Raw genomic sequence first — 13884 nt, 5'->3', positions numbered from 1 at the left:
ATCACCCACCACCATCTTGCTTCTCTCCATCAAAGTTCAGGGCAGGTGCATCGGAGTAGCCAAGCCTAGGTTGGGTGGTTGTGCTCTGGCTTCAAAGGGGCGTTGGGAAAAGTGAGCATTCATCGTTTGCAGCCTTGAGTGTGGGTAGCAAGGTCGGCTTTCCACCAAGATATAAAGTGATTTCTCTTACAATAGAAATGGAAAATGGGGAGCAGATCATAGACAGCAGATACTAAATGGCAATTTTCCACTAAAGTTTAAAATGTGGTCATTTAGAGATTAATTGAAACAGCTATTTTCGAAGGGAAAGCAAGCAGCAGTCTGTGATTTCTTGGCAAATCATCACCACTCAGGGATGGTCTAAGGAGAGTAAGCCAGGATTTCAATCTCTGTAAAAGGATGAAGCAAAAACCCAGTAAACGTGCATTTTACAAATCTGGTGGCTACAATCAAAGTAGTTGCTGAATAGAATGTTTACCTCCTGATATTCAGCAGTCTCCTCAGGTAAGTAGAAAAATAGACCACAGTCTATAGGACCTGTGGATCATCCAATTCCCTGTGCCCACTCAATAGAGTCTCAGTGTCTCTTTGTCTCCCATCCTTTGGCACAGTAATATGTTCCCTACCCATCCACCCCCCACTCTCAGCTCATAAGGACTTTTGTAGCCCATGTGTCCCAAGACAATATATGTGCAACATCAGACTTCATTTCTCCACTGCTTCAGAGCCCTATTATCACAAGTGGGAAAAGTCTGCCTCTCAGAAATAATGGCACATGGACCTGTACTAAGGCTTTATATCTGCCTTCAAAATGAGAGAGAGGCTTAGTTATTAAATGTCCCACTCCACTGTGCCCAAATGTACTATTTTGTTTCTCCTTCTGGATTGTCCAGTGAATTTGAGCGAGGCTGAATCTGCAGGTAAGCTAAACAGTGGGTCCAGCCATGAGGACTGGAGAGGACAAGGTAGGTTTAAGAGTACGATGAAAGTAGCAAAGCTTGCCATATTCTAAAGGAGTCACCAGCAACTGAAACCAGCAACCTCCACTGGGTCTATTGAGAGATGCCACAATTGAGGTCCACCAGATCACCACCCCAACCTTGTGAGGAGTGCATTGTTTGTGGACAAAGACTGTTTCCTTTTTCTATGAGAAGCAGGAGAAAGAATAGTCCCCTTCCATTCAAAGAGAAGTTGCAATGTGACTTGAAGAAAAACAATCATAGATATTGGGATTTTCTTCAAGAGGGAAGGACAAGAATTGTATTCCCTATTGGGATGTCTGCTTAGGCAGCACTGTTGCTAAGTTCTCTGTGCCACATGTAGCACAGAAGAAAAGAGAACTGGAATCAGTTGACCTGGTGGGAAATGGCCAGATAGAAAGAGTGTCAGGACCACTCTCTTAAATTCCAGCTCCCAGAGTGTATGAAATGTGGGTCCATCATGTCTATGTGGAGGACAGAAGAAATGAAGTGCCAAGACTACACTGCAGGGCAATCATGGAGACATATATATCATGGGAGGTGTTGTGATGCCCCTTCTTGGAGTTCAGTGGAGAGAGGTAACCAGTCTCCTCAGGGCTCCTAGGAGATTTGCATGGGAACAAACCACTCATCAGTGGAGCACGTTGGAGCCATCTCCATTTCATGGCCGAACAAAATGAACTACAACAGCAGTTAAAGTCAACCAAGACGAGATGTTTTGAATTTTCTCTATCAACAAAACACCAAGAGAAGCTATTCCCAGAGAGGTAATACAATCTGAGGAAGTGGATGGGGAGCCTGCAGGCAGTTTATAGAAAGCTGTTTTCTAAGAGCAGAATTGAAGCTTTTAAAGGGTATAAAGAAAGAGGTAACATCTAAGGGGCTAGAGTTGAGACCACTTGGGTGGGTCACATCAGTTACTTCCAGGAGGGCCTTTAGAAACAGTGAGTTTCTTTAGAAGCTCTAATCATCCTCTCTTGTTTTCCTCTAGAAGACCTGTCAGTTAGAGATTCTCTACTCTTTTTTGAAATTTTCTTTCTATCTTCTTAAACTTTTTTTTGTGTGTCATAAACCTCTTTGCAGATATGATAATTGGGTTAAAGTTTTTGTTTAGATAAAGATTCCTTTACCCAAATACATTTTTGGATACAATTGAGGAGTAGTTCACAGGTGCCTTAAGGATCATTATAGGATATTTATGAATTCTCAGACCCCCACTCAAGAAGATCAGATCTATTTCTTTTCTAAAATGCTCAAAATACACACTGTTATTTTCTGTCCCTGGTGGGAAGAAATAGGAAATGATTGACCTGTTTTTTTTTTTTTCTTTTTTTATATCAGGATCTGCACAAAAGCACTGTGTCTAGAACACTTTGGCCAACTCTCCATACCTACCTCTTACTAATTTCTTAGGATTTTCCTCAGCGTCCCTTCCATCAAAAGCCTTCCAAGATCTCTACCTCCAGTGTGAATTAGATGCCCTTCTTATGTGCTCCCAGAGCAATCTGGGGAGATGTTTATTAGAGCATTTTAATAGTGTAATTATAGGTTCCCTAGACTATAAGCATCAGGAAGTCAGGGTCCTGTCTGTTTTATATCTGTATATTCTGGAGCCAGCATGAGACACAGTAAATAAGTAAACAATACAAACTTGTGAAACGAGTGCCTGAGGAGCCAAGTAAAGACATATGTCACCCAGTATAATTTAACTTGCATTTTTAAGTATGTAACAGTCCTTTTCTCTATTAGCAAATTACAATGTTCTGTTTATTAGCGAAAACTTCTCAGAGTCGCTCCTCTTTTGACACTGTTTCCTTCATTCCCCTGTGGTCTGGGGAGCTCAGATCCAGGTTTGGGATGCTCACATTCTCCCAGATTTATTGCTGCTGCTGTGTTCTGCTTTAGCGGTTCTATGCCTCTCTTGCCTTGATTCTAGTGGTCGGCACTCTCACTATTATCTGCCTGTGTAAATACCACCTGTGTTGCCATGGAGCTCCTATATCCTGCATCTTTCTTCTGTGGCCCATCCATACTTCATCTTCTCACACAAATGGAGATTTCATACCATCTGACCTACATCCTCTAAACTAACCTCACTTCTGGGAAAGGATGCAGATATATGGTACTGCAGCTGTATTCTGGTTGCCTTCCCAACACCTTTTCCCTCTTTATATCACCAGGCGTATTATGGTTATTCTTTGAGAAGTTATCTCTCTCCCATTATCAGAAGTGTATTTTCCTTTGCACTGGGATTTTCCTTTTTCCTGACTTTAAGAGTGGGATTCTCCTTTCTCTGACTTTAAGAGTGGACCTTTACTGATTTAAGCCAGTTTTGCACATCTCATTCCCTTTGGCCCAGATGGTCACCTGACCTAGTCTGGACCAATGCATTAAAAGGAATCCCATGCTTTTTTGGGGAGCTACTGGAAAAGATTCTCTATTTTCCTTGGGATGTTGTAATGTGTTGTAGAAAGCCTGGAATTGCTGTAGTCATGTTGCAACTTCATTCAAAAAAACTAGAGCTTCGGGAGACTACCAAAGAGGGGGGCTAAAAAGGTAACTTGGTTTGGTTTCCTTAGAAATAAGACCTATTTTTTCACCCAGGTTTGAAATATATCCCTCATTATTTAATCCTGTTTGAGGTTTTTATTATTTTTGTATTGCTTTTGTCTTTTATCATCAAAAGAAACCAAAACAAAAGACTAGGATCAATCTGCAATCTGGAGCTTTTATATCTCACGTAAATAATAAGACTTTAGAGTTCAGATTTTAGAGGAAAAGATACCAAGGAGAAAAAATCAAAAAGTAATAGACAATCAGAGGAGGGAAATGAGAAAATTTGTGATAAAAATAGGCTTCAGTAAATCAGGACTCTATCTGAATGAAACATTAAGATCGAGAATAGTTCATTAATTTGATCTCCAGTGTAGAAAAGCTTAATATATAAGTCAGAGAAATGAATCAAGTCTTATGATTGTATGAAATGGAATAATAACTGCTACCATATTGGTATGGTTTTGTTAACTTGTGCATTCATTAGGATCCTAGTTTAAATTTTTTTTTAAACATCTTTATTGGCGTATAATTGCTTCACAATGGTGTGTTGGTTTCTGCTTTATAACAAAGTGAATCAGCTATACATATACATATATCCCCATATCTCCTCCCTCTTGCGTCTCCCTCCCCCCCTCCCTATCCCACTCCTCTAGGTGGTCGCAAAGCACCGAGCTGATCTCCCTGTGCTATGCGGCTGCTTCCCACTAGCTATCTATTTTACATTTGGTAGTATATATTAGTCCATGCCACTCTCTCACTTCGTCCCAGCTTACCCTTCCCCCCGCCCCATTATCCTCAAGTCCATTCTCTACATCTGCGTCTTTATTCCTGTCCTGCCCCTAGGTTCTTCAGAACCTTTTTTTTTTTTTTTAGATTCCAAATATCTGTGTTAGCATACGGTATTTGTTTTTCTCTTTCTGACTTACTTCACTCTGTATGACAGACTCTAGGTCCATCCACCTCACTACAAATAACTCAATTTTGTTTCTTTTTATGGCTGAGCAATATTCCATTGTATATATGTGCCACATCTTCTTTATCCATTCGTTTGTCAATGAACACTTAGGTTGCTTCCATGTCCTGGCTATTGTAAATAGAGCTGCTATGAACATTGTGGTACATGACTCTTTTTGAATTATGGTTTTCTCAGGGTATATGCCCAGTAGTGAGACTGCTAGTTTAAGTAATAGGTGCTAAGAAGTTTAACACAAGAAGAGGATTAATTTAATGGTTACTGGAGTATCAAGAAAATTCAAAAACAGATATGCAGCTGGGCCTCAGGAACAAACCAGAATCAGGAACCTACCAGGATTATGCTCTATTATCTTTACATATCTCTGTATGTCTGCTCCCTTCCTCTCTTTCTCTCTGCAGAATAGTATCCTTTGCTCCTTTCCCTTTTTTCCTAATTCTGAGTCCTTGGGAAGGTGGTTCTAGTTGACTCAGCTCAGACCTGGGGCTCAATCTGAACCAATTTACTGATGACATGGAGTGGATCTGTTACCAGACCAAACTTGGGCCTGCTTGCCCTTGCTCAGTAAAGTCAATCTACTGACATCAGGTTTTGGTGAAGGAAAGTGTAGCATTTATTGCAGGGTGCCAAGCAAGGAGTCCAGGTAGCTAGAGTTCAAAAGGCTTGAACTCCCTGAAGGCTTTCAGGGAAAGGTTTTTAAAGATACAGTGAGGGAGGGAGATTGTGGAGTGTGTGAGCAGGCCATGGACATTCTTCTGATTGGTTGGTGGTAAGGTAATCGGGAGTCAACATCATCAACCTTCTGGTTTTAATTGGTCTGAGGTCTACATGCTTGTGGGCAGCATACAGTTAACTTTTTCCACCTAGTGGGGGTTTTAGTATCTTCAAAATAGCTCAAAGGATACAGCTAAGAATATTATCTGTAGTCCTCGAGGAAGAACTGAATTTCCTTGACTTAATTTAATGGCTGGAGTATTATTATTTTGTTTTGTTTGACTGTTTTCCTTTCTCATTTCTATGATTAAATTTATTCTTTGGAACTTGGGGAAGGCCTAGGAAGCTAAAGTTTTTCTACAGACAAGAGACAGGTGAAGGACATGGCAGAAGTGCAGGTGGGGGATTGGTATCTGTTCCAGGAAGTCTCCATAGGGTCCTGCTTGGTTATAGAATCACGGTTTATGAATATACACTAGATATTTAAGGAGTTGGTGTCATGGCACTCTCCTGAAAAGGGGGGAAGTGAATCCAACCCACTACAACTGGATAAGAACAGTCTTTGATGGGAACCATGGACTGTAGTACTATATACATTGTTAGGGTATTGTTTTTCTGTCTCTTTCTATACTGTGATATCTAATTGTTGGCTCTCACTTCTGCTCCCACCACGCAACTTTCCTCTCTTGTTGCTCTTGACATAGAAGTAAAGACACACAAAGATTTTTATTTTGTCTGTGTTTTTCTCTGGTTTAATGCTAGAATGTAAGCTCAGAGTCAGCACTCTGAGATGGCATGTAAACCTCTACGATAGCTTATAGATGACCACCACGGAGGACACAAAGCTCCTTATTCCTAGATATGCCAGATATTAATATATCTCATTTTTATATAACCCATTTCCCAAAAGCTTAACACTGTGTTTCACACGATAGCATTCTCTTGTTAAATAAGTGATATCTTGTTAAGTGTGTATCACGTGTGACAACAAGGCTATAAAAAAGATGATTTTCTTCATTTTCAATTGGCTTTTCCTCTTAATCCCAAACTCAATTTCTTGTTAAATTCTCCCGCTTCTGACTACGTGTTTGAAACATCTAGTGCACAATACACATAACAGCCTAAGCTGGAGATTTCTCCCTCCCCTCCTTTTACAAGGTGAAGTCCTAAATTAGTTGAGCTGATTTGACTCTTTTATACCACTTTGCTATTCATTCTACTGCTCAAAAATGAAAATGATACAATTTTCTGCCCACCTCAATCTTCACAAACTGTTATTTTCAAGCCCCAGCAATTCATACTGGCCAAATCATAAACACCAGAAAAGAGGAGTTTAAAATAGAAGTGCTGACAAGCCCTTAACTACAGTACATTGAATGATGCTGCCATAATGCACTGTATTAGATGTACTCCTTAGAGCTTATTGCCAGTGGTGAGTCTATAAATTCCTAAATTAAACCTCAGCTGCTCACAGCTAATACTTTAAAATTTTTCACTTCATTCTCTCCTTAGAGAAATCTAAGCTGCAGAAGCTGATATACATAGGCAAATAAAAGTAGGATAAACTAAACTACTTATATCAGGTCTGAAATATATTTCTATCATGTTGCTACTACATAAAATGGTGTGTCCAACTTAACAACTATGTCTTTGGGCACTTCATATTCAAGAGTTGTGCCATTTTTAATAAATAAAGAAAGAACAGTGGGAGGACTGCTGAGCAGTGTCCTGTGAAACTAGATGCTTTATAAATTTTTGAAAGTATCTGTTTTTTTAAGAATATTTTTAATATATTCTGATTTTCCCCACTGTTTAAGATGTGAAATAATGAGGCCAGTGTTTCCACTTTGTATTCAAATTGGTAGCAATTTTCTCCTATAAATGTAACAGAATCAATTTCGTTTAGAATCCATACAAGTCATTACTAAGACTGAGTCATTTTGGAGAATGTGACTTTCATTTAGTTGGTCTTGACATGTTAATAGGTAATCTTTGTTTAATCAAATGAAGATGGTTAGTTCACATTATTGCTTAAGGATTCTGAATGTGATGATTGGAGAATGTGAACAGCATGATGAATGTTCTTCCTGGACTACTTAAGCAAGATTTATTGAGTTTTCGATTTTCATGTGTTTTATAACTTCAACTAGAATTTCATCTGGAAACTCATCTACTGTGGACTTCAGAAAAATCAAGAATGAACTGCATGGAAAATCTTCATTAACATATTCCTATAAATCTCTCAGAGACACATAATTTTTTTCACCTTCATCTGTGGTCTTAAGCAAGTAGTCAAAAACCAAAACGAGCATTCATGCTGAACACATCAAGATGCGTAGATAAAAGCATAATGCTTGAATATTTAGGAAAAATGATTTAATGATTTTATGATCAAAAGATTTCAGGAAAATAAAAACAAAAATCCCTTGCTCAAGTCATGCCAGCTTTTTCCACATCAATAAAATGGATAAAGTATTATTTACTTGTTTACTTTCAAGTATAATAGGCTTTCAAATAAAAGTCTTTCAAATGAAAACACTTACAAATAAAAACTAAATATGAAATTGGAATGGAACTAATTGAGTAAAAAATCACCAAACAGATAATAATTTTGTTTCTTTAAATTGACTTTGTTATATGGCACTTAGATTCTAAAATAATATTTATTAAGTATGCTGTGGTAATTTTTTTTTAAATGACGGTAATATTTGTGTAGGAGCAGATGTCCAAATGAGTAAGCATTATTCAGGGGCAACATTCTCAGTCAGGATATGCCAATGAGATCTAGAGTTAGTTCACAAACATTAAATCTGCAGGACCTTGAAGCCAAAATACTAACATCAAGGGTGTCTTCGGGAGAACAAACACATTTAATTTAATGGGAAAGTTATAAGACAGTGTTAGATGTAGAGTCATTTTGGGACCATCCATGTGTAGGATAGTTAGTTCAGTTGCTTGAAATTTTGCAAATTTCATTTTGCAATTTAAGCTTCTGTCTTCCAGGTTGGAGATAATATGATTAAGCTAGATCCCAAATAGAGAGGTAGATTGAAAACATTATTACCCAAACCAATATTTGTCATTTCACTTTGTCAACGAAGCTTAAGATATATAGCACAGTGTTAAACTATGTATCACCTATTTATCTTTTTATATATTTTTCATTAGGACAGTGGATGCACTGTGAGTTTTGCCCCCAAGTTTTTTGACTAATAAACCTTTACTGATTTAGCTATAGCCTCAGTTACAGGAAATCTCTGGAATTTTGCCTTTGTGAATTTCCTCCTATAGCTAGAAAATACTCAGCCTCCTTAGAAAGGCTGAATTCTGAAAACATCCTGCCCCTGCTTGTATTTCCTTGATGCAAAAGGAACAGGACTTGGTAAAAGGATACACTTTCATCTATCTCTACTATCCTTTTAATAGACTGTTTTGATGATCCTATTATCTTCTCTCTATAAATGTGGAAGCACTAGTGATAGCCCCAAAATGAAAGCAAAATATCCTGTACCTAGGCATTCCTTACACACAGGCTCAGGACTCTTCAGTTTTCTTTTCATATTTTCTTATCCAACCATCTATTTCTCTAGTCCAGAGGTCAAAAAACTTTTTCTGTAAAGGGTCAAACAACAAACATTAAAGATTTCCTGAGCCATATGGCCTCTGTCACAACTACTCAACTCTGCCATTGCAGCATGACAAGAGCCATTAACAATACTTAAAGGAATGGGGGTAGCTGTGTTCCAATAAAATTATATTTACAAAAACAGGAGACAAACTGTTGCCATTGACTGATCCCTGTTCTGGTGCATAGCTTTCACCATCATTTCTTCAAATATTTATCTGTATTCTTCTTCCTCACCTCTGGGCCCACACTTCAATCCCAATAAACATTACACCTGGGTGACAGATATTACAGTGTACTCCGTATATGTTATCCCACTTGATTCTAATCCTAATCTTGAGTTAGTGTTTATTTTGTGGAGACCCTAAGCAGCTTGAACAATCCTGTAGCTAGAAATTTATTTGAACACAGGTATATGTAACCCCAAATCTCATGCTTTTATCGCCTCACTAAGTGGCCTCTTGTGTACAGAATGAAGTTCACATTCCTTCACCTGGCCCTCTCTTCATTTCACGACTTTGTTCAGGACTCGAGCCCTTAGGTTTAATCTGCAGTGACATCTTGGTTGGTCTACAGAAATAATCCATTCAACCAAAAGTAGTTTCAAAATAATTCAAATGTAGCAGTACAAAAACACAACTCCGAAAGTCTTCACAGAATATGGTCTATTTGACAGAAAAAGAGAATGGTGGTTAAAGAAGAAAACCAGGGTCAAGGTATGTCCAGGTTTTTCCATGAGAGCTGCTTCTCTCAACTCCCCCCCACCCCCGACCGCACCCCCCCCCCCCCAGTAAAGCTTCCAAGAGCAAGTCAAGCAGCAGAAAGCATCAGCAGGGGAACACCCTCCAACACTTCTTTCTGAGTTTTACTAACTAAAAGCACATTAATGCAAAGGCGTCATATGGTTGGGATGACGTGTATACTGATTCAGCTCTGCACAGCTACTACACGCCTTTATTGTATAACATTCTCACTGCTGTGTGGCCACACACCGGCACCACACATTCCGCTGCTTCCTGCCCGCTCCTGCTCCTCTTGAGTCCATGAGAACTCAGGCTCCAACCTTGAGATTTTTAATCCCTCTTCACGCTACTCTTTCTACTTTTTATTATAAAATCACCTTACCTTTTACCAGTCTGAGGAGGACTCACTTTAGAATTTCTGAAGGAGGGCAAAAAATTGTGCCAGAGCCCTCTCAGTGGACAGTGGGAAAGTTTGCACACTTTAATGTATCAGTGATATTCAGCTGGGTTCCTTTGCCCCAGCATATTTTACTGTGTCTCCCACATACCTGGATGAAGGAGAAGCCACACATGACCCTTGCCATTCCCCAAATGTGAGCTGGCCTTGCAGGCTTCTATGCTTCTTTGCTCATCCTGGATGCCTTCCAGCATCTGCCCCACTCACCATCTCTAAGTATGGAAATCCTCTATTCTTATTAGAATGTAAGTTCCATGAGGGTCTGTAACTCTCATGTTCACTCCTCTATCCACAGTGCCAAAACCAGTGCCTGGCGTATATCTTGTGTGTGATTATAATTCAATAAAAATGTATGAAAAGGACTGCAAATAAATAAGGACAATAATTATAAATATTAAGTAGTAACTATGTTCCAGGCCTCTTTCTAAGCATCTTATATATGTCATTTAACCCTCTTAATGATTATACAAGGTAGGTATTATCATCTTATAAAGAAAGAAGTCTAAAGACGTTAACTTGCAAATAGCAACTATAAGGTAGAGACAGGATTTGAAGGCCTACAGCTCACACCAAGCCAATATCCACATTAAGATATCTCTGATTCCATATACATAACTCATCACTTCTACAGCTTTCTTCTCGAAGTGGGTCTTCCCTCCACTATTATGGCAACAAACAATTTCTTCTTTAGTAAAATGGTTTATCGGGATTCCTGGTTGCAAATACAAGAAGCGCTACCCTGGTTAATATTAGGTGAAAAGAAGTTATTAGCAAGATGGCATTATTTCACAGAATCAACACAAAGGCTAAAAATACAGACTTGGAAAACTGGAAAGAACTTAAGTTGTCTAGGGAGCAGGAACTGCAGCTAAAATTTATCCAAAAGGAGTAGCGCGTGGGCCGCCATGCTGCCTCTGCTGACGTTTGCACCGTGGCTGGTACCAGACATGAATACACCACTTCCCAGCTGCCGCAGCACTAGATGCCACTCCTGCTGTTCCCACTAGAATTCATTCTAAGCTCTTCTTTGCATCGCTTGTCCCACATTCAGAACTCTAGAGAGGAGTATCAAGCATTTTAGCTTATGCCCATGCCCTGGCTCCCAGAAGCTGGGGGAGTTGGTCAGGGGCCTACTTTCCAGCTGTCCTGGAAGTTCCCTCTAATAGGCAGGGTGTCTGGAGGCACAGTGGTAAACATGACAAATGACCACAATAGGGGCATGTCCTCCACTAATGTCAGTCTCCCTGAGATGAAGTACCAGAGATTTCCAAGCCTATATCCTATGAAGCCCTCTTTTTCATCATACTGACTCTGAAGCATTCAGCCTACTTCTCTTTCCATTTTACAGTTATTAGCTTTCTTTGCCATTTTGGGATATACCTCTCCTCCACAGACTGACTTTGGAGAAGAGCCTAAACATGTCCTTCCCAGCTACCAAGTCATCTCCATCTTTTTGGTTTTAGTATTTTGAAGATCCTCAATCTGAAGAAATGAAGAATCACAGAAATAAGGAAGTAGGGAATTTACAGTGGATCAGAAAGTCTTATAAAATTCTTGTTGATCTAATTTCCAATCTAGAGTACCTGATTTCCTCACCAGGTCATATCCAGAAGCCTCATTACAGGATGCAGGAAAACAATCAGCTGCCTTGTACTTTAACTGAGAAAATATTCCCATTTTTAAATGTGGACTGAGCATCAGCCCTTGTCAGTAGCAGTTTCTCAGTCTTTTCTTAGATCTTGACTCCTTTCCTGTTACCTTATCTTCTTAAATAGAGAATATTCTGTCCATTGAATTTATTCCTACACTACAGGATACTTTGCATTGAATATTCAGATACCTCACTCATGTCTCTTTGCAGCCTCTCTGTTAGCCCCCGGAGTCCATGACCCATTCCCTCTGCCCACCCCCCATTGAAAAGAAAGTCCTGTGATCTGGGTCCCCTCTGCTTCAGTCCTTCCTCCATTGGTCTACTACAGTCTCCATCACACTGTTGGGAAGATGGTTGGCTTTAAACTCTACAAGTCATACTTTTCTCCTGTTCACATTTTTTGTTTTTTTAGGTCCTTTACATTTTAGTTGTCGCACACTGTTAACCTTCAGTGGATATTGGCATTTTTATATCTAGGGTTTCCAATCTTCCTGTATTAATGGCTGTGTAAGCCAATCAGAAGACTAGCTGCTCTGTTTTCCCCTTAGCAGAGTTTCTAGACAGTGTCTTCTTGTTTCAGAGATCCTCATTTCCTATACCCCTATCATCCATTTCCATTTCCTGTTAAAATTATTTTAGTTCACAGTCAATTTGCAAGGCTGAAATAATTAGCACACTTTGAGGGAAATAGCCATCCTTAGTTCAGCCACTAGCTCCATCTATGCCCCCAGGGTTCTCTGAAATGGCTCTCATTTAGATGTCTCATTTATCTACTATGACCCATGCTTCAATTCTGTTAATTTTTTTAGTTGCTATTTCATATAGCCAAAATAAAATGGCATAAAGATCCATATACATAATTTTCACCAATGGGAAAAAGGGTCAGTTTAAGAAAACCTTCCCTATCACCTAAAATTTGCTGTTCCCCATTATATGCACTCAGTAAATATTTAATTTGAATTGAAGCAGCATGATTCTTCCAGTTTATTTACAAGTCACACTTAGAAAATGGTTCTTGCCAATCTTAGGCACTGCTGGTCTAAAAATACTCAGAGAATAATGATTGGCTCTGGTGATGGAGAAAGACTTTTCTACTTCCTAGATATGCAGTTGCGCTGTACATTTTATTTAGAGGAATGGATACGTACAAGTCACCTTTCTTTTAACCTACAATTTAATTATGTTAACATTACTCTCTTTAATTAGAAATTGTGTTCTGTTTGTACAACTGAATGAATGCTTTAAGAAAGTTATCCTCAGCAGGCTAGCTTACCACTGCATGACAGATATGACCATCCACATCTCACCCCAAAACTTAAATCATCCTCCAGGATAAAATATATTCAGAAGTGCTTTTCTGTCATTATTTTCATGCTGGTAATTCTTTATTATACTCTGAGTGTAAGCAGATACTGAGCCACCTGAAGCTTAACCAACAAAACAAGGATACCTTTAACTGGAATCAATAGAGAAAAATAGGTCGCCCATGTTGTTTTATAATTATACTATGGATTTTCTTTCCAATAAATTACCAGCACATCTAGCATAAATGTAAATTCTCCAGGGAGGACTTTACAGATGATCAGTGATGACATTAATATATAACTCAGCTGAGATATATTATGTTAAAACAGGAACCCAGTTCCAAATCTAATCAATAACTTGCTGAAAGAAAATTTATTAGAGAGGATCTATAGTAATTCATACAGAAATAAAGGAAGCAAATATTAAACAAGGCAGCTAAAATTAATGTTTGATTTCTTCTCTGTGAAAGCATTAAGCTGGTATTACTGAAACTCTATACCATTGTCTAACTACTTGCTTTTGTTTTTCAAATTAAGTCAACTCAGCAATACTGAGATTAAGCAGTTATCTGGTGTGCATAAATTGCATATACAAGAATCAGAAAAATTCAGTCCACAAAGTTAGAATTAGGCAGACTTCCTGTTGTCCCTACTCAGAGCACTCCATGATCACTCCCACAAGGAGGAAAACAACGTGAATAATTATGACACTTTCTAGGCTCAATACTCTTTTTTCTCTGAATACTCAGTACACAGTTCTCATTAAGTTTCACATATCTATACTTTTAGAAACTCAGCCTTTGGGAGAACATAAGGCATAAACCCATATACAGAAATCTAAGAAAATGCAATCATTATTTATCGCTCTCCTATCATCCAAT

The sequence above is a fragment of the Eubalaena glacialis genome, chromosome 12 (assembly GCF_028564815.1).
Source record: "Eubalaena glacialis isolate mEubGla1 chromosome 12, mEubGla1.1.hap2.+ XY, whole genome shotgun sequence".
Taxonomy (NCBI): Eukaryota; Metazoa; Chordata; class Mammalia; order Artiodactyla; family Balaenidae; genus Eubalaena; species Eubalaena glacialis.
Note: the sequence above shows the minus strand (reverse complement) of the source record.